Raw genomic sequence first — 19,960 nt, 5'->3', positions numbered from 1 at the left:
GGAGAGGTGGGTACGGCCCACTTGCATGGGCTCCGGAGAGTCACTGGAGGAGGTAGACGGGCTCCAGGTCGAGGCAGTGAGGCCGGGAAAGCTCAGGACTCGGCGGCGCTCTCTAATCCTGTTAAGACGAATGGCATGTGAGATCAGGGTTTCGAGGTCACTTGGGCATCCGATAGAGGCCAGACCATCTTTGATGGGGTCAGACAGACCATGGTGGAAGGCTGAAACCAGGGCCATCTCATTCCACCCACTGACTGCTGCGAGCGTCCGGAACGAGATGGCGTAGTCTGCAACGCTTCCCTCCTGTCGGACGGACATGAGCTTCCTGGCTGCATCTTTACTGATGTCTGCCTGATCGAAGACCCGAAGCATCTCCTCTGTAGACAGCTTGAAGTCAGAACACTCGGGTCCCTGTCTTTGCCAGACAGCTGTTGCCCAAGCTCGTGCCTTATCAGCTAACAAGGTTATCACATATGCAATCTTGCGGCGATCCGTAGTGTAGGTGGAAGGCTGGAGCTCAAAGGTAAGTTGCCACTGGGTAAGGAACTCCTGGCACTCACCGTGCTTGCCGCCATACCTCTGTGGTGCAGGAAGGCAGGGTTCGCAAGGTGATGGAGGCAGCGTGGCCGGAGGCACTGGAGCAGATGGTGGAGCAGGAGCAAGATCAAGAGGGGGAGATGTGGGCGTAGGAGTCAGCTGTGCCAGGGCTTTCCCAATTTGCTGAAGCAGTACCTCGTTGGCTTGCGAGTGTTCGTCCATGAGTGTCCATGGTCGCTCCGAAGCATGTTAAAGCTGCCATAATTCCCTGAAGGTTGGCTGGGTAGACAGTTGAAGCAGCCTCTGCTGAGTCGGTCATGACGGAGTCTTTCTGTTAGGGTTTTGCTGGGAATCGAACCCGGGTCACTGGTGTAGTAATCCAGCAAACCCCCACTAGGCCACCAGGGGAATGACTCAAGTGCAGAGGAGTGAGGCGAAAGTAGAGTAGAAAAAAAAACAGTTTATTTACAATGCAAAAAAACAAAAGTATAATCCCAACACTCAGAAGATATACGAGAAAAAATAAAAAATCCAAAAGTTCAAAGTCAAAACAAAAAGCCAAAGATAAGAAAAGAAAAGGCAAAAATCCAAACGCTCAGAAGATCCCAAAATGGTAAACACAAAGTCCAAAATATCCACAAGAAAACAAAGTACAAAAGACCACAAAGACAAAGGCAAGGAACACAGAACAGAGATCTCAGGTGATAACAACACAAAGACTCTGTGACTAGGGACCAAACTGAGGAAGTATTTATACACAGGGTAATTAGAACTAGGCGGGGCAGGAAATAAGGAACAGGTGAGGCAAAAAAGCACATGAAAACAAAGGCTGTCAAAACAAATACAAAACACAGAAAACAGTGGCGGCCTCTAGAGGCCAAAACAAACATGACAAGATAAAGAAATAACAGCGGCCGCTAGAGGCCAAAACAGTCCCCAGTCCTAACAGAGTCTTTGATGTTATTATCTTTCAATTTATCTAGATCATATTTTTGAGGACTGTTTAATTTCTTTGGCCATGAGAATTTAAATTTGATGGTGGATCTTACAAGCCAGTGGTCAGAGATATCTGATCAACTTAGGGCTGAACAATCGATGATAGTTTGGCATGGTGACTGGTGCCTGGTTATAATAAAATATAATTTGTTTTCAAGGTTTTCCATCAGGGGATGTCCAGGTAAGATTTGTTGACAAGGAAACCAACACCATGAGATCTAGAAATTTCATTACCTGAGAAGAGGAGATGATGCCCTGATTCTTCTAGGAGTTCAATTTTGGACTCTTTCATTTTAGTCTCAGCTAGTCCAGTTATGTCCCACTTGATATCTTTTATCTCATGGAGCATAGTTTCAAGCGAGTCTTCATTTAAGTAATTTATAGTATGGATGTTATATGTACAGATGTTGAGAGACTTAAGTGGTAATCCTCTAGTCGCATGCTGCACCCCAGTCTGAGGCTGCTGGGGTGAACCCCTGTTTGCCCCATCACACCAGTCGGGGGCTGCTGATGTGCCCTCCTGGTCGCATGGCGAGGGTCCAGAGGTGGCCCCCTTTGAACTTGTGAATTTGGATTTGGCATTAGTTATGTGATTTTATGAGCCTACTCTTCCGTGCTGGCTCAAGGCAACTTGGAAGAGTTGGAAAGAATTCTATTCTGTAGTGAAAGGCAAATTGCTGCATATTCCCCTGATGTGACAGATGTGCTAGAATTCTTACATATACAGCTGCATTTATCGTGTTCTGCTCTAAACACTGCCAGGTCTGCTTTATCATGTGTTATTTCAGCAGACAATATCCCAGTGGGGCAACATCCATTAGTTTGTTGTTTCATGAAAGGTGCCTTTGAGAGAAAGCCACCATCCAGAAAGTATTATGGTATTTGGGACTTGCAGCAGGTACTTGAATTTTTGAAAACAATGAGTCCAAACAGATTGTTGTCTCTTAAAGAACTCACCTTAAAATTAACTATGCTGTTGGCTTTAGTCAGCATTCAAAGGAAACAGACTTTAGTACAGCTGAATATTAACAAGGAGTATTTGAAGAAATCTGGTGATGAATTTGTGTTTATCCTCAGTAAGCATGTAAAACAAAGTAGACCTAATTGCCTCCTGTGGTTATTCCTAGGTACACTTTGGATACAGACATATGTCCTTATGTTTGTTTGGAGGACTATATAGGGTGAATAAAGACTTTATGGCATGATGATGTGCTTCTGATTTCTACCATAAAGCCTCACAAGGCAGTCAGGCCCCAGGCATTAGCTTGATTGATCAAAACTGTACTGCAGTTGGCTGGTAGAGACAGTGATGTATTTAAGCCCCACTCTATGAGGCATGCAGCCTCAATGGCTGCTTATCAAGCTGTCATTCCTTTAGATGAGATTCTTCAAAGGGCAGGTTAGAATAATGCTAATACCTTTAAAAGATTTTATTACAAACAGGTGATGCATTAGTAGGTTGTATTTTTTTTTGTTGTTCTATGGGGGGCCGTGATAAGTTTGTATTTAAGTTAACGATTCGATTTGAGAATTATTCATAGAAATATCTCCCCCAGTTAATCAAGATGTAGTTAAGTTTGAATTGTTGGAGCTATGAATAAAACTGTAATGAAGCATCAAAACTTTGCTTTTGTTTGTGTGTTCTTTTATTTGTTGATTGTTGGGAATATTCATAGTGTCCTCACATGCTTTGAAGACTTCACGGCGGTTTATGAGATAGAATTATTTGGTTAAACGAGACTTACCTGGAAGTTGAAGTTTGACTTCAATTCTATCTCATAAGAATAGTAACCGAGGACCAACATGCCCACCCTACCCCTCCCTGTGTGGTCCTCGGTCACCTCAGTTACTAACGTTTCTTTACCTTTATGAGATGTCTTTATGCTGTGTTTCATCCACAATGAGTAGGATTTGAAGAAATGAGTGTGACGTCAACTCCCAGTTGGCTTTGTTCTTTGTTCTTCATGTCAGTCCTCGGTTACTACTCTTTATGAGATAGAATTTAAGTCAAACTTGAACTTGCAGGTAAGTCTCATTTAACTAAATAATTAAAATAGAAAAATGCTTGTTTTAGTTATCATGTAATGAGTCTAGCATATATTAAATTTTCACTTTCTTAAATGACTGATGGAAAACATTGAACTTTTTCATGCTATTCTAATTGTTTGAGATGCAATAGTAAACTGCGGAAGATTAGTTAATTTTTCCTTCCACTACTGGACATTAAGCAGAGAGAGTGCTTATGAAAGTTCACTGTGCTCTCACTCCTACATTGTGTCAAGTCATGGAGTCTGTTTGGGAATGAAAGCTTTTAGCACTTTGAGCTAAACTTATTGCTGTGGCAATTCCAGTAGAGCATTTGAGGTTTTTCTTCATAGAAGGGACATAGTGTTCTTTTGCTAGTTAGAAGAGCTATAAATTTCTCTTATTTACATCTTTCAGCACCATTCTTCTGAGAATGTAACTCTGTCTAACATTTCACACATCAGGTTGCCAGATTTGGCAGTTATGTGTCCTCAGCTATACACTTGCTATTGAAATAAATTGTTTTCTTGGGACAGTAAGATTGAAGTATATCTTAAGTAAAATTGGAAAAACAATAAACTTTTCTTTAGTAGTGGGTATTAATACACAATGTTACTATGCATACATTTTCTTTTTAAATGAAAAAATATTGTGATTTTATTTGTTTAATATGTTTCACACACACACACACACATATATATACATATATATATACATACATATATATATATATATATATATATATATATATATATATATACATATATATATATATATATATATATATATATATATATATACACACACATACACACACATTATATATATATATATATATATATATATATATATATATATATATATGTATGTATGTGTGTGTGTGTGTGTGTGTGTGTGTTAGTGGATATAAAAAGTCTATATACCCCTGTTAAAATTGCAGGTTTTTGTGATGGGGGAAGAAATCAAGATAAATCATGTCAGATCTTTTTCCACCTTCAAAGTGATATAACAGCCAACAAAAATTTGAGTGATAAACATTTTAGAGGGGAAAAAAACTTACAGTATGTCTATGTGACTGTGGTCAGAATTAACCAATTACATTAAAAGCTGTGTTCAAAATTATTATATAGCTGTCAATGATGTGATTCTGATTAACTTCAAATAAAGATCAGCTGTGTGTATGTAGAATTTTCTTGACATATTGGTTACATCTGACTGCTGAAACCATGGTCCACAAAAAGCTTGCAATGCATGTATGGCATCTCATTGTTGAAAGGTATCAATCAAGATTGGGATAAAAATGTATTTCCAACACATTAGATTAACTATGGAACAACCATGAATGCCCTCATCAACAAGTAGACAAAATGGGAGACATCAGAGCAGCATTAAAGGAGCTGCAGGAACATCTGGCGAATATAGACCAAATTATGAACTGTTGAGGTCTAGGTAGAATCTTTGGGGTATGAATTCATCAGGCATTAAAAGCACTTGTTTATTGTTTACAGCTTATCAGGCACTGTAGCACACACTCTTCGATATATATTTGAGAGCACAGGGTTGCACCACCTGGCAATTAAGCCTCAGGGCTCAACATCTTTAGTCTCTCTATTGTGTTCAGCAGAAAAATGTTCATCAGAATGTAAACCAAGCCTGAGCCAGCAATGATCTCAGATTTCCTGCACTGGCTTGGTCTTCTGACTACTGCCCAAGTCCTGAAACTGGTGTTAAAGATACTTTGTCCCCCTTTCCCCATCTGGCGAAACCTGATCTGACCCACTAGCTGGAGGCTGAGTTGGGGGGACTAGTAGGCTTCCTGTGCTCAACAATTGCTGTCAGGATACAGATTTTTCACCACTAATCATAAATTTCTTTCACCTCTTCAAGACTGTGAGAAAAATGGTGTTTTTAGACTGCTAAAATAGATTTTGAGGAGAAAGAATCCAAGTTGCATGATTTGTTGAACCACTTCATAACTTATGGAATGGTCAGGAAGGATAGCACCATATTATATGTAATGTGGCTTTTGTAATCTGGTTACAAATATTTGTTACTTGTGAACAGAATAGGGTTTCAATATATGCATAATCAGATTATAGTTACTTTTTATGGATTACCTGATTAAATTTTTTATGTCACCAAAGCCCAATCTATTAACTATGCCCAAAAAGTGCATAAAAGCACTGTGTGTGCTTTTCTGCAGTATATCTAGTATTCTCAGCTAAACTTTAATCAGATATCATTGCTGATTGACACAAGACCTGATGTTTGACAGGCAATAACCACCCATGGTGCATCAGAGAAAAGAACTAATAGATATAGTAGCATGGAAAAATGCTGCCCGGAGCATGTTTTGTGTTGCTATTAAGAACACACACTGTATCCATAACAGCAGGACACACCAACTATAATTATGATGGGAATAAAACCCAACTGGCTGTAGTGCTTTTTTTAAAATTATATTTGTTGATCACTGTGGCAGCGGGGGCGTGGCCAAGCAGCAGTCTGTGAATGGAGGGCAGGATCGAGGAAGGTAAGTGGCTAGGTCATTACACCTGATGTCAATTTGTGTGTGTGTGTGTGTGTGTGTGTGTGTGTGTGTGTGTTTGTTTGTTGCAGGGATGGAGTATAAAGGGAGGGGGAGAGGAGAGAAGAGGCTCTCCCCGACCACAACACTTGTGTGAGTGAGTGAGTGAGTGAGTGAGTGCGTGAGAAAGAAAGAAAGAAAGAAAGAAAGAAAGAAAGAAAGAAAGAAAGAAAGAAAGCCGAATAAAGTGCGTGTGTGTAAACACAAACTCTCGCCTGCCGTGCTTCTGTGCTCCACCCACACCGGGGTTTACTACAGTGGTGCCGAAACCTAGGACGCACAGAAGGTAACCGCCCCATGGAGTCCTCCCCATTCAAAGAGCTCATCCTTGCCCTCGCTACCACCCAGCAGAACCAGCATCAAGAGCTGATCACCCTCCAGAAGGAGCAGCAGCAGCACTTTGAAGCCTTGATGCTGGCCCAGCAGGAAGATCGCCAGGCGTTCCAGCACCGGCTCACGTCAGCAGGGCCGCTGGCCGCCGCTGCCGCCACCCTCACGAAGATGGGACCGCATCTTTGAGCAAACAGCCGAGGCATGAGGGTGGCCGCTGGAGCAGCGCGCAGCACGCCTCCTCCCACTCTTAACTGGCGAGGTGCAGCTCGCAGCGCAGCAGCTCCCTGCTGACAGCCGGCTGGTCTTTGCAGACCTGAGGAAAGCCATCCTGCAGTGGCTCGGCTGCTCCCCGGAGCAACACCGTCAGCGCTTCCAGATGCTGACACTGGAGGAGGTCGGCCGGCTGTTTGCATTCAGCCAGCAACTCCAGGACGCCTGCCGGCAGTGGCTGAGGGCAGAAGACCGCGACGCCGAGGAGATCATCGATCTGGTGGCACTAGAGCAGTTTATCTCTCAACTTCCGGAAGGAACGGCGGAATGGGTCCAGTGTCACCGCCCGGCGTCACTGGAACAAGCCATCGAGCTGGCAGAGGACCATCTGGAGGCGGCTCTGATGGCAAGCAGACGAGGCACCTCCTCTCGCTTCTCTTCCCCCTCTCTCTCCCTCTCTCTCTCCTGTCTCTTGTCCCCCTCTCCACCCCCTTCCCCTGCCACAAAGGCGGCGGCTGGCTCCTCCCCAGCCTGCCCGTCGCACCTGTGGTGTCTTCCTATCTCCCTCTTCTGTGTCTGTGTTGTCTCCCCCTCAGGTGAGTGACACCCATAACACCAGTGCAGAGAGAAAGCCTGGGCCGGTGTGCTGGCGCGGCGGGGAATCGGAGCGTCTCCCGAATCAGAGTCCCGCAAGGGAGGTGGGGGCTGTCATCCAGATCCCCGACACGCCGGAAACCGCCCCCAATCGGGCCGGAACGTATCGCGTACCGGTGAGTATTCAAGGGGATACATATCACTCTTTGGTGGATTCCGGTTGCAATCAGACCTCAATTCACCAACGCCTGGTGCAAGGTGAGGCATTGGGGGGAGCACAAGTGGTGAAAGTGTTGTGTGTGCACGGGGATGTTCACCATTACCCTCTAGTGTCTGTCCATATTCTATTCCGGGGCCAAATGTATAAAATGAAGGCGGCGGTTAATCCTCGTCTTACCCACTCGTTGATCTTGGGTACTGATTGGCTGGGATTTAAAGAATTAATGGAGTATTTAACATGCAGCGGGTCCTGCCCTAGTAGATCACGGGAAGATCCTAGTGTGGCATTGGCTGGAGAAGCTGTCACAGAGCCGTCTGCGTCAACACCGTGTCAGAGTGAGGAGCACTCCGCTCCTCCTCCCTCTCTCGGGGATTCTCTTGGGGATTTCCCGTTAGAGCAGTCGCGAGACGAGACTCTGCGGCATGCGTTTGACCAAGTGAGAGTAATCGATGGTCAAACTCTTCAGCCAAGCGCAGCGCCAACCTTCCCCTATTTTGCCATTATTAAAGATAGATTGTACCTAGTGACGCAGGACACTCAAACCAAGGAACGAGTAACCCAGTTGTTAATCCCAAAGAGCCGTAGGGAACTCGTATTCCATGCGGCTCACTTTAATCCCATGGCTGGACACTTGGGGAAAGACAAAACACTAGCCCGAATAATGGCCCGGTTCTATTGGCCTGGGATTCGCGGGGATGTCTGTCGGTGGTGTGCGGCGTGCCGTGAATGCCAATTAGTAAATCCCGCGGCCACTCCAAAAGCACCGTTGCGCCTTCTTCCTCTAATCGAGACCCCGTTTGAGCGAATTGGGATGGACCTCGTCGGGCCATTAGATCGGTCAGCATGGGGATATCACTTTATTTTAGTTCTGGTGGACTATGCAATGCGATATCCGGAGGCAGTGCCTCTCCGCAATATCTCAGCACGCAGTATTGCGGAAGCACTCTTCCGCGTTATCTCCCGGGTCAGGATTCCGAAAGAAATCCTGACAGACCAAGGCACCTCGTTTATGTCACGCACAATGCACGAGCTGTATGGGTTACTGGGGATTAAGTCCATCTGCACCAGTGTATATCACCCACAAACGGATGGATTAGTAGAGCGATTCAACCAGACACTCAAAAACATAATCCGGAAATTTGTTAGTGAAGATGCACGTAATTGGGATAAATGGCTCGAACCCCTGTTGTTCACAGTACGAGAGGTCCCGCAAGCCTCCACAGGGTTTTCTCCCTTCGAATTATTATATGGGCGTAAGCCGCGTGGCATTCTGGATGTGCTGCGGGAAAATTGGGAGGAGGGACCTTCACTGAGTAAAAATGAAATCCAGTATGTTCTTGATCTGTGCGCAAAACTCCACACCCTCATGCAATTAACACAGGAGAATTTATGGCAGGCACAAGAACGTCAAAGCCGGCTGTACGACAGGGGCACGCGCCTTAGAGAATTCACGCCGGGAGAAAAAGTACTCGTATTATTGCCCACGTCGAGTTCTAAATTAGTCGCCAAGTGGCAAGGGCCCTTCCAGGTCACACGGCGAGTCGAGGACGTCGACTATGAGGTAAAGCAAACGGATAGGGGCGGGGCACTGCAAGTATACCACCTCAACCTTTTAAAACGCTGGAATGAGGGGGTCCCCGTGGCGTTGGCGTCGGTCGTCCCAGAGAAGGCGGAGCTGGGACCGGAGGTAAAAAAGATAACTTCGCAGACCACTCCGGTCCCTTGTGGAGACCACCTCTCACCGACCCAACTCACGGAGGTAGCCAAGTTGCAGAAGGAATTTTCCGACGTGTTCTCGCCCCTTCCGGGTCGTACCCACCTCATAGAACACCACATTGAAACGCCCCCGGGGGTGGTAGTGCATAGCCACCCTTACTGCTTGCCCGAACACAAGAAAAAGGTGGTTCAGGATGAACTCAAGGCCATGCTCAAAATGGGCATAATCGAGGAGTCCCACAGTGACTGGAGCAGCCCAGTGGTCCTGGTTCCCAAGACTGATGGGTCAGTCCGGTTCTGTGTGGACTATAGAAAGGTCAACACAGTGTTTAAATTTGACGTGTACCTAATGCCTTGCATTGATGAGTTACTTGATCGGTTAGGCGCTGCTTGCTTTTATTCAACACTGGATCTAACCAAGGGATATTGGCAGATCCCCTTGACTCCTCTATCCCGAGAGAAAATGGCCTTTTCCACACCGTTTGGTTTACACCAATTCATCATGCTCCCCTTTGGGTTATTTGGGGCGCCCGCTACGTTCCAGCGGCTTATGGACAGGGTCCTCCGCCCTCATGCTGCCTATGCAGCCGCCTATCTAGATGACATAATAATCTACAGTCATGATTGGCCGCGGCACTTGGAACACCTGAGGGCTGTTCTAGAGTCGCTGAGGCGAGCGGGCCTCACAGCTAACCCGAAAAAGTGTGCGATTGGGCGGGTGGAAGTACGGTATCTGGGGTTCCACCAAAGCCTGATACGTATCCCCTTGGATACTCACCGGTATGCGATATGCTCCGGCCCGATCGAGGGCAGCTCCTGGCACGTCGGGGATCCGAACCACCACGCCCACTTCCATCACCAAGCACTGCTGTTGGAGGTGGCCCAGCTCCCCGCAGCGCCAGCAAACCGGCCCGGGCTTTCTCTCTGCACCGGTACTCTGGGGCTCACTCACCTGGGGGGGGGGGAGACAGACACGGAAGTGGGAAACGGGAGGGCACTGCGGGGGCGGCAGACCAGCTGTGAGGGAGCCAGCCCCCGCCTCCGTGGTGGGGGAACGGGGCGAGGACAAGACACAGAAGGGGAGGGGGAGAGAGGAGAGAAGTGAAGAGGGGACCTGTGATCCTGCTGCGGGAACAGCCGCCAAATGATCCTCCGCCAACTCGATGGCCTGATCCAGCAACGCCGGGCGATGGCACTGGACCCACTCCGCCGTTCCTTTGGGAAGTTGCGCGATGAACTGCTCCAGCACCACCAAGTCAATGACTCCCTCGGCGTTGCGGTTGTCAGCCCTCAGCCACCGCCTGCAGGCATCCCGGAGTTGCTGGCCAAACGCGAATGGGCGGCCGACCTCCTCTATGCGCAGAGCGCGGAAGCGCTGACGATGTTGTTCTGGGGTGCGCCCCACACGCTGGAGGACAGCCCGGCACAGATCCGCGTAGACCAGCCGGCTGTCAGCAGGGAGCTGTAGCGCGGCCAGCTGCACCTTGACCGTTAGCAGGGGGAGGCGGCACGCCGCTCGCTGTTCCACCGGCCACCCCGAGGCTTCTGCTGCTTGTTCAAATAACGTGAGGAAGGCCTCGGGGTCGTCGTGCGGGCCCATCTTCTTTGGGGTGAGGTGGAGGGGGTCCGCAGCGGTGGAGATGGTGGACCCCGCCGACGCGAGGAGGTGCCGGACCGCCTGACGATCCTCCTGTTGCGCCAGCACCAGGGCCTCGAACCGTTGTTCTTGCTCTTTTTGGAGGGTGAGCAGCGCCTGGTGCTGGCTCTGTTGGGCCGTGGTGAGGGCGTGGATCAGGTCTGCGAAGGGGGAGGACTCCATGGGGCTGTTCTCTTCTGTGCTCGGATCCCGGGTTTTGGCACCACTGTAGACTTCAGAGCGGGTGGGTGGAGCACAGAAGGGCAGCAGCCCAGAACTAAGTTCCAAAAACTTTTTATTCTTGCACTTTTCAGTGACACACACGTACACTCTCCCAGCCACATGCATACACACACACATAAGACATCTGGTTCGGGAGAGAGCCCTTCCTCTGCCCTCTCTCTCCTTGTATAGGGTGTGGTTGCTGGGAAAACACACAAACACAGGTTAATTCACATCAGGTGTAGTGATTCTGCCACTTACCTTCCCTGACTCCGCCCTCCGGTCACAGACCAACACTTGACCATGCCCCCACTGCCACACACTTACTGTGGGCTGTCAGTCAGTCTGTGCATTGACATGGTAACACTCACCACTTTATCCAACTGTGGCTTCTTTGAGGAGTATTTTCATTGATGGAGCAAAAATAAACAAAATATTTGGCTATATTATGTGTGAAATGTCAGCTACTAAATATTAATTTCTGGTTTATAGAACTGTTCTAGAAAAGCAATAAACCACTTGCAATCATGATGCATGTGTACCAGTACAACAGTCTTGCTTGTGTGATATTGCTTTAATATCCTAATAATGCCTTTAATTTCCTATTACCATTATTGTGGCTGCAAAGCAAGGTATGAGAGGTGCATTCTTGAGCTTTCAGGATGGTGTACTTGGATACAGGAGCAGAGATTCAATGTTTGCGAGTCTCTGGCTTTTACCTTATTAGCAATATGATCAATTACCACAATATTTTAATGAAGGAATATTGTGATAATTATTTTTAGATATTGGCCTAGTAGACCATGATAAGACCATTATATGTATATAGAGCAATCTATAAACAAAATGTATAATTGTTCACAGAAGATAGATTACAGGATTACACTGATTTTCTCTCATTTGTCATACATACTGACTGTATTCACTGAGGATGCATCCCAGCACATCATAAAGATGTATCTTGAAACCTTATTTTCTGGCTCAACCAGTGACATCTGGGAAGAGGCCAGATGACAACTGAAACAAGATGTGTCTGTGGCAAAGTTTGCAAAAATCCACATGGGCTAAAAATTCATCAAGCCAGGATGAAATGTCTGGATAAGGAAAGACAGGTGCAATGCACAGGACTAGTTTCTGGTGAGACACAGGAGGAGCCCAGCCAGGACTCACCCCACAGAGCCCAGCCCCTCCAAATACCTGCAGTAACAAGTCCAGGTAGGGTCATTCAACAGCGGATCAAATGGCCCCGTGCAAGCAACAAGAACAAGTGGCACCAGTTTGAGGAAGATGTCTGTGGGATCATACAGATAACAGCTAAGGTTGATGTAGAGAGATGGCTGCAGGTGATGACAACCATCATTGTCACCTATGCATCGGAGAGGTTCAGCCACACAGAACCAGAGCCCAGCAAGAGACCTTACAACAAGAACCATAGAGTGGCTACAATACATCAGCTATGGACTGAGCTTAGAACCCTCAAGAAGCAGTACATGGTCACAGATGAATAGGAACATGAGCCACTTGCGGAGCTGCAAGACATCCTCAGGAAAAAGCTCATGGCCCTTCAAAGAGCGGAGTGGTGAAGGAGGCGGGGAAAGGAAAGAGCCAAGAAGAGGGCATCTTTCATCACCAACCCCTTTGGTTTTACCAAGAAGCTGCTTGGTGATAAATGGAGTGGCCACCTCGAGTGTTTGCTGGATGAAATCAATACCCACCTGCACAATACCCTCAGTGACCCTGTAAGAAAGCAGGAGCTTGGTTACAACAAAGCCCTAATAAACCCAGATCCTCCATCATTTGAGTTCAACCTGAAAGAACCAAGCTGAAAAGAGATCCAACCAGTCATTAAGGCAGCAAGATCAGCCTCTGCTCCAGGACCGAGCAGAATAACATACAGCGTGTATAAATGCTGCCCAAGACTCCTCCACCAGGTTTGGCAGATGCTGAAGGTGATTTGGAGGAAAGGAAGAGTTGCCAACCAGTGGAGATGCGCTGAGGGCGTCTGGATCCTCAAAGAGGAGAATTCTAGAGCCATTGGGCAGTTTAGAACCATGCACATCATAAAGATGTATCTTGAAACCTATTGGTTGACTTTGTAGGTACACAATTATGAGTTGCTGCCTATATGATACATATACATGGGTCTGCCATAACATTAAAACCACCTGCTTAATATTGTGTCACTCTCCCTTGTGCCACCAAAACAGTTCTGACCCACTGAGACATGGACTCCACAAGACCTGGTGTGCTATAGTATCTGGCACTAAGACATTAGCAACAGATCCTTTAATTCCTGTAAGTTGTGAGGGTTGGCCCTCCATGGGTCAGACTTGTTTGTCCAGCACATCCCACAGATGCTTAATCAGACTGAGGTCTGGAAAATTTGAAGGCCAAGTCAACACCTTGAACTCTTTATCATGACTCATCAGACCAGGCTACCTTCTTTCATTGCTCCATGGTCTAGTTCTGATGCTCACGTGCCCATTGTAGGCACTTTCGGCAGTGGACAGGTGTCAGCATGGGCACTCTGACTGGTCTGTGGCTATGCAGCCCCATACATAGCATGCTTCAATGCACTGTGTGTTCTGATACCTTTCTATTATAGCAAGCATTAACTTTTTCAGCAATCTGTACTACAGTAGTTATTCTGTGGGATCAGACCAGATGGGTTAGCCTTCACTTCCCATATGTGTCAATGAGCCTTGGGCACCCATGACCCTGTTACCAGTTCACCAGTTGTACTTCCTTGTCAAAGTTGCTCATAGCCTTACACTTGCCTATTTTTCTTAAGGCAGTGATGCAACACAGTGGTAAACATGCTCCTGTCCCTACTTTTTTGAAATGTGTTGCTGGCATGGAATTCAAAATGAGCATACAGTATATTTTTCAAAAAAGAATAAAATTTCTCAAACATGTGATATGTTGTCTTTGTACAATTTTCAAAGCAATATACAGTTGCCATGATTTGCAAATCATCGCATTATGTTTTTATTTGTTTTACAATTATTTTTGGAATAGGGGTTGCAATTGGCCTATTATATTGCAGCAGTACAGTGTATAAAATCATGCAGATACAGGTAAAGGGCTTCAGGTAATGTTCACATCAACTATCAGAATGGGGGGTAAATGTGATTGCAGTGATTTTGATCATGGCATGATTCGTGGTGCCAGAGAGGCTGGTTTCAGTATTTCTATAACTGCTGATCTCTTTGGATTTTCACAAACAACAGTCTGTAGAGTTTGCAGAGAATGATGCAATAAAGGAAAACTATCCAGTGAGCATCAGTTCTGTGTATGGAAAGACCTTGTTGATGAGAGAGGACAGCAGAGAATGGCCAGACTAGTTCAAGCTGACAGAAAGGCTACACTAATTCAGATCATCTCTCTTTACAATTGTGGTGAGCAGAAAAGCATCTCAGAATGCACAACACATTAAACCTTGAGTTGGGTGGGCTACAACAGAGATGTCCACAATAGGTTCCACTTCTGTCAGCCAAGAACAGAACACTGAAGCTGCAGTGAGCACAGGCTCACCAAAACTGGGCAGTTGAAGACTGGAAAAATGTAGCCTGGTCTGATTAATTTCTGCTGAGACACATTGATGTTAGGGTCAGAATTTAAAGCCAACAGCATGAATCCATGAACCTGTCTTGGGTCAACAATCCAGGCTGGTAGAGGTAGTGTAATGGTGTGGGGAATATTTTCTTGGCAAATTTTGGGAACGTTAATACCAACCAGTCATTGCTTGAATGCCACACACCATTTCAGTATAGTTGCTGACCATAGGCATTCCTTCAGGGCCAGAATTTATCCATTTTCTTATGGTTACTTCCAGCATGATAATGCACCATGTCACAAAGAACATGTTCTGTGTCCTTCATTAACCTTCCCAGTCACCAGATCTGAATCCAATACTAGTGCATCTCAAACAATTAGAATGTCATGAAAAAGTTCAATATTTTCCATCAGCTATTTAAGAAAGTGAAAATTGAATATATTCTTGACTCATTACATGTAAACTAAAATGTTTCAAGCATCTGTCTATTTTAATTCAATAATTATGGCATACAGTGCAAAAAAAATGTTTAAAAAATCTCAAAATATTAGAGCATTTCATTTTGAGTTTGAGTGAAACAGAATAAATACTGTGTATCTCTCAGTCTAGTTCAGTACATGCAACCGCAATCATGGGGAAGACTGCTGACTTGACAGTTGTCCAGAAGATGATGATAACACCCTCCAAAAGGAGGGTAAACCCCAGCATGTCATTGCTGAAAAGGCTGGCTGGAAAAGGTGCACAAGCAACAGGGATGACTGCAGCCTTGAGGGGATTGTCCAGAAAAGTTGATTCAGGAACTTGGGAAAGCTTCACAAGGAGCAGACTGAGGCTGGTGTCAGTGCATCAAGAGCCACCATACATAGACGTCTTCAGGAAAGGGGCTACAACTGTCGCTTTCTGAATATCAAGTAACTCCAGAACCAGAGACAACATCAGAAGCATCTTACATGGGCTAAGGAAAGAAAGAACTGAACTGTTGCTCAGTGGCCCAAATTCTTCTTTTCAGATGAAAATAAATTTTGCATTTAATTTGGAAATCAAGGTCCTAGAAGGGGTGGCACGGTGGTGTAGTAGTTAGCACTGTCGCCTCACAGCAAGAAGGTTCTGGGTTTGAGCCCAGCGGCCAATGGGGGCCTTTCTGTGTGGAGTTTGCATGTTCTCCCCGTGTCTGAGTTTCCTCCAGGTGCTCCAGTTTCCCCTACAGTCCAAAGACATGCAGCTTAGGCTAATGGGTAGCTCCAGATTGACTGTAGGTGTGAATGTGAGTGTGAATGGTTGTTTGTCTCTATGTGTTGGCCCTCTGATGACCTGGTGACTTGTCCAGGGTGTACCCTGCCTCTCACCTATAGTCAGCTGGGATAAGCTCCAGCTTGCCTGCGACCCTCTACAGGACAAGTGGCTACTGATAATGGATGGGTGGATAGTCCTAGTCTGGAGGAGGAGTGGACAGGCACAAAATCCAAGGTGTTTCAAGTCCAGTATGAAGTTTTTGTAGTCTGTGATGATTTGGGGTGCCACATCATCTGCTGGTGTCGGTCCACTGTGTTTTATCAAGTCCAAAGTCAATGCAGCCATCTACCAGGAGATTTTAGAATGTATAAATGTACATACTTTTCAGAAGTTGGACATTTTTGTGTTGTAAATCCTGTTTTGATTGATCTTTGGAAATATTGTAATATTTGGAGAAAATGGATTTCTGATTTTCATGAGCTGTAAGCCATAATCATCAAAATTTAAATTAAAAAGGCTTGAAATATTTCACTTTACATGAAATGAATACACATTTGGGATGTGGTCGAATGGGGGATTCATATCATGAAAATGCAACTGCAAAATCTGCTGAAATTGTGATGCAGTCATGACAGCATAGACCAGGCCATGTCATGAAGAACTGAGGCTGTTTTAAGCATAAAGGGAGGACCTACCCAGTATTAGTACTGTATCATGTTCCTAATAAAGTGTTTGGTGTGTGTATATTTAAAGATTACATGAAAATAAATCAAGTTCTAAATATATATATGCTGTCCTCTGAGAATTTACATTATAAAACATGTTGCTAATGTTTGGGAAAACTCTCAAACTATGCAGGAAGGTAAGAGAGAAGCCAGCAGTCAGTCAAAAAGAGTTGCAGGACAATCTAAAAAGCAGCAGGTTCAACAGTTACACAAATAACTACACTGCAATCTCTGTTGCTATGTCTCACATAAAACTACTCTGCTAAAAAAGAAGCACAGAGATGTGCATCTAAAAGCATTTAGTCAAAGCAGAATTCTTGTGGAGCAATATAATGGTCAAACAAAAGAAAAACAGAAATCCAGTAATAATCCAACTTATGTTTGGAGAAAGAAGGGTTGTGCATATGATCACAAGAACACTATACCACAGTGAAATATGGAGGTGGGAGCATCATGATACGAGGCTGCTTCTCTGCAAATGCTACTGATGCATTACGTCATCAAAGGAATCATGAATGGAGAGATGTACTGGGACATATCAGAAGAGGAGAAGAAACTGAATCTGAGAAACTGAGAAGATGGATTTTTCAACAAGACAATGTTTCTACTCTAAACATACAGCCAAAATAACTCAAGAAGGCCTTGCATGGTCTAGTTGATCTCCTGACTTGAATCCCATTGAAAATTTATGGAGGACTTGAAATACTGATTCCATCAGAGAGACCCTCATAACCTTAGGGGATTGAAGACACTTTGCCCAGAGGAATGGGCTGATATTAATCCACAATGAGGAAAAAGCTAATTAGTTATTACCTTAGACATTTTGAAGCTGTTATTGCCAACAAGCTTTGCAAAAAAATTAAAAAATAAAAATACTAATCTTGGTGATTTTTGTTGTCTGAATGTTTTTCTCTTTAATGTAATCAATGTAATTTTTTAAATATTTGTTTATGCTGATGAATTTTTGTTTAAAAGTCTAAATACATTTTGTATGTAAATTTAAAGTGGATATATACACTGGAAGGATATTATATTAAAAAAAAAAAAACCTGTCCGAATACCTATTTCCCCTCACTATATTATTTTGGTGGTGGTCCATTCTCAGTACAGCTGTGACCACTGATGAAAGAATTGAGCAAGAGTATCTATTTCCTTTGATGGAAAGGGGAACACACTTTTTAAGTAATCTATAAGGTTACTGATTACATCTCTTGTCAATATTACAAGTTTTCATTACCCAACACTGCTCATGGAACCTAGTAACACTCAGCGTGGTATTATGTTTGTATTGTTTTGTTTTTTACAAAATTCATCATAGAGTATTTATGTTTAGTGCATGTAAAATGATTGGCTGCCATTGGTATTGGGTGGCCACTACTTCTCATCCAAGTATTGCCAAACAATACTGCTTTTTACAGCTGGCAAAAAGTCAATATTACATTTAGTTCACTCTCGCACTAATAGTAGTCCTTTCTTTATTTGATCTTGATCACATCAATTGTTATCATTCAGAGCATGTATGGTGAGGGAGCTTCAGGAGCAGTTCAATTTCTTTGGTGTGATGTTAATTCAGAACCAGGTAGCTAGATTAGCAACCAGGAAAAGTATATTTTGATGTGATATATTTGCATATGAATTATTTAAATTATTAATTAGTTAATGGTGTCATATTATGAATTTGCTATTTTTTTATAAAAGTAAAATTTACTCTTTTTATAATTACATAAAATTCTATTTGTCAGATTGAGGCTGATGAGATAAGATGGCATACTGTCATAGGAGCTGTCAAATTAAATAAAAAAAAAGTTTGAAATATTTCACTTTACATGGAATGAATATAGAATATATGAAAGCTTCCCTTTTTTAAATTAAATTACAAAAAATTGAACTTGTTCATGGTATTCTAATTTTTTTGAGATGTGCTAATATCTCATCTCATCTCGCCTCGTCTTCTTCCGGTTATCCGGGGCCGGGTCGCGGAGGCAGCAGTCTGAGCATGGAAGCCCAAACTTCCCTTTCCCCAGACACCTCGGCCAGCTCCTCGGGAAGAACACCGAGGTGTTCCCAGGCCAGCCGTGAGACATAGTCCCTCCAGCGTGTCCTGGGTCTTCCCCGGGGCCTCCTCCCAGGGGGACATGCCTGGAACACCTCCCCAGGGAGGCGTCCAGGAGGCATCTGAAAGAGATGCCCGAGCCACCTCAGCTGATTCCTCTTGATGTGGAGGAGCAGCAGCTCTACTCTGAGCTCCTCCTGAGTGACTGTGCTTCTCACCCTATCTCTAAGGGAGCACCCAGCCACCCTGCGAAGGAAACTCATTTTGGCCGCTTGTATCCATGATCTTGTTCTTTCAGTCATTACCCAAAGCTCATGACCATAGGTGAGAGTCGGAACGTAGATCGACCGGTAAATCTAGAGCTTCGCCTTTTGGCTCTGCTCCTTCTTCACCACAATGGACCGGTAAAGTGACCACATCACTGCGGAGGCTGCACCGATCTGCCTGCCGACCTCACGCTCTATCCTTCCCTCACTCGTGAACAAGATCCCAAGATACTTAAACTCTTCCACTTGAGGCAGGACTTCTCCACCAACCTGGAGAGGGCAAGCCACCCTTTTCTGGTTGAGAACTATGGCCTCGGACTTGGAGGTGCTGATTCTCATCCCAGCCGCTTCACACTTGACTGCAAACCGCCCCAGTGCATGCTGAAGGTCCTGGTTTGAAGAAGCCAACAGGGCAACATTATCTGCAAAATGCAGAGATGAAATCCTGTGGTTCCCAAACAGGATTCCTTCCGGCCCCTGGCTGCACCTAGAAATTCTGTCCATAAAATTTATGAACAGAACTGGTGACAAAGGGCAGCCCTGCCGGAGTCCAACATGCACTGGGAACAGGTCTGACCTACTGCCGGCAATGCAAACCAGACTCCTGCTCCGTTCGTACAGGGACCGGACAGCCCTTAGCAAAGAGTCCCAAACCCCATACTCCCGAAGCACCCCCCACAGAATATCATGATGCCTTCTCCAGATCCACAAAGCACATGTGGACTGGTTGGGCAAACTCCCATGAACCCTCGAGCACCCTATGAAGGGTATAGAGCTGGTCCAGTGCTCTGTGACCAGGACAAAAACCGCATTGTTCCTCCTGGATCCGAGGTTCGACTATTGGCCAAATTCTCCTCTCCAGTACCCTGGAATAAACCTTCCCTGGGAGGCTGAGAAGTGTGATTCCCCTATAATTGGAGCACACTCTCCGGTCCCCTTTCTTGAAAAGAGGGACCACCACCCCAGTCTGCCACTCCAGAGGCACTGTCCCCGACCGCCACGCGATGTTGCAGAGGCGTGTCAGCCAAGACAGCCCCACAACATCCAGAGA

The sequence above is a fragment of the Neoarius graeffei genome, chromosome 12 (assembly GCF_027579695.1).
Source record: "Neoarius graeffei isolate fNeoGra1 chromosome 12, fNeoGra1.pri, whole genome shotgun sequence".
NCBI classification, from domain to species: domain Eukaryota; kingdom Metazoa; phylum Chordata; class Actinopteri; order Siluriformes; family Ariidae; genus Neoarius; species Neoarius graeffei.
This window is presented reverse-complemented; position numbering follows the sequence as displayed.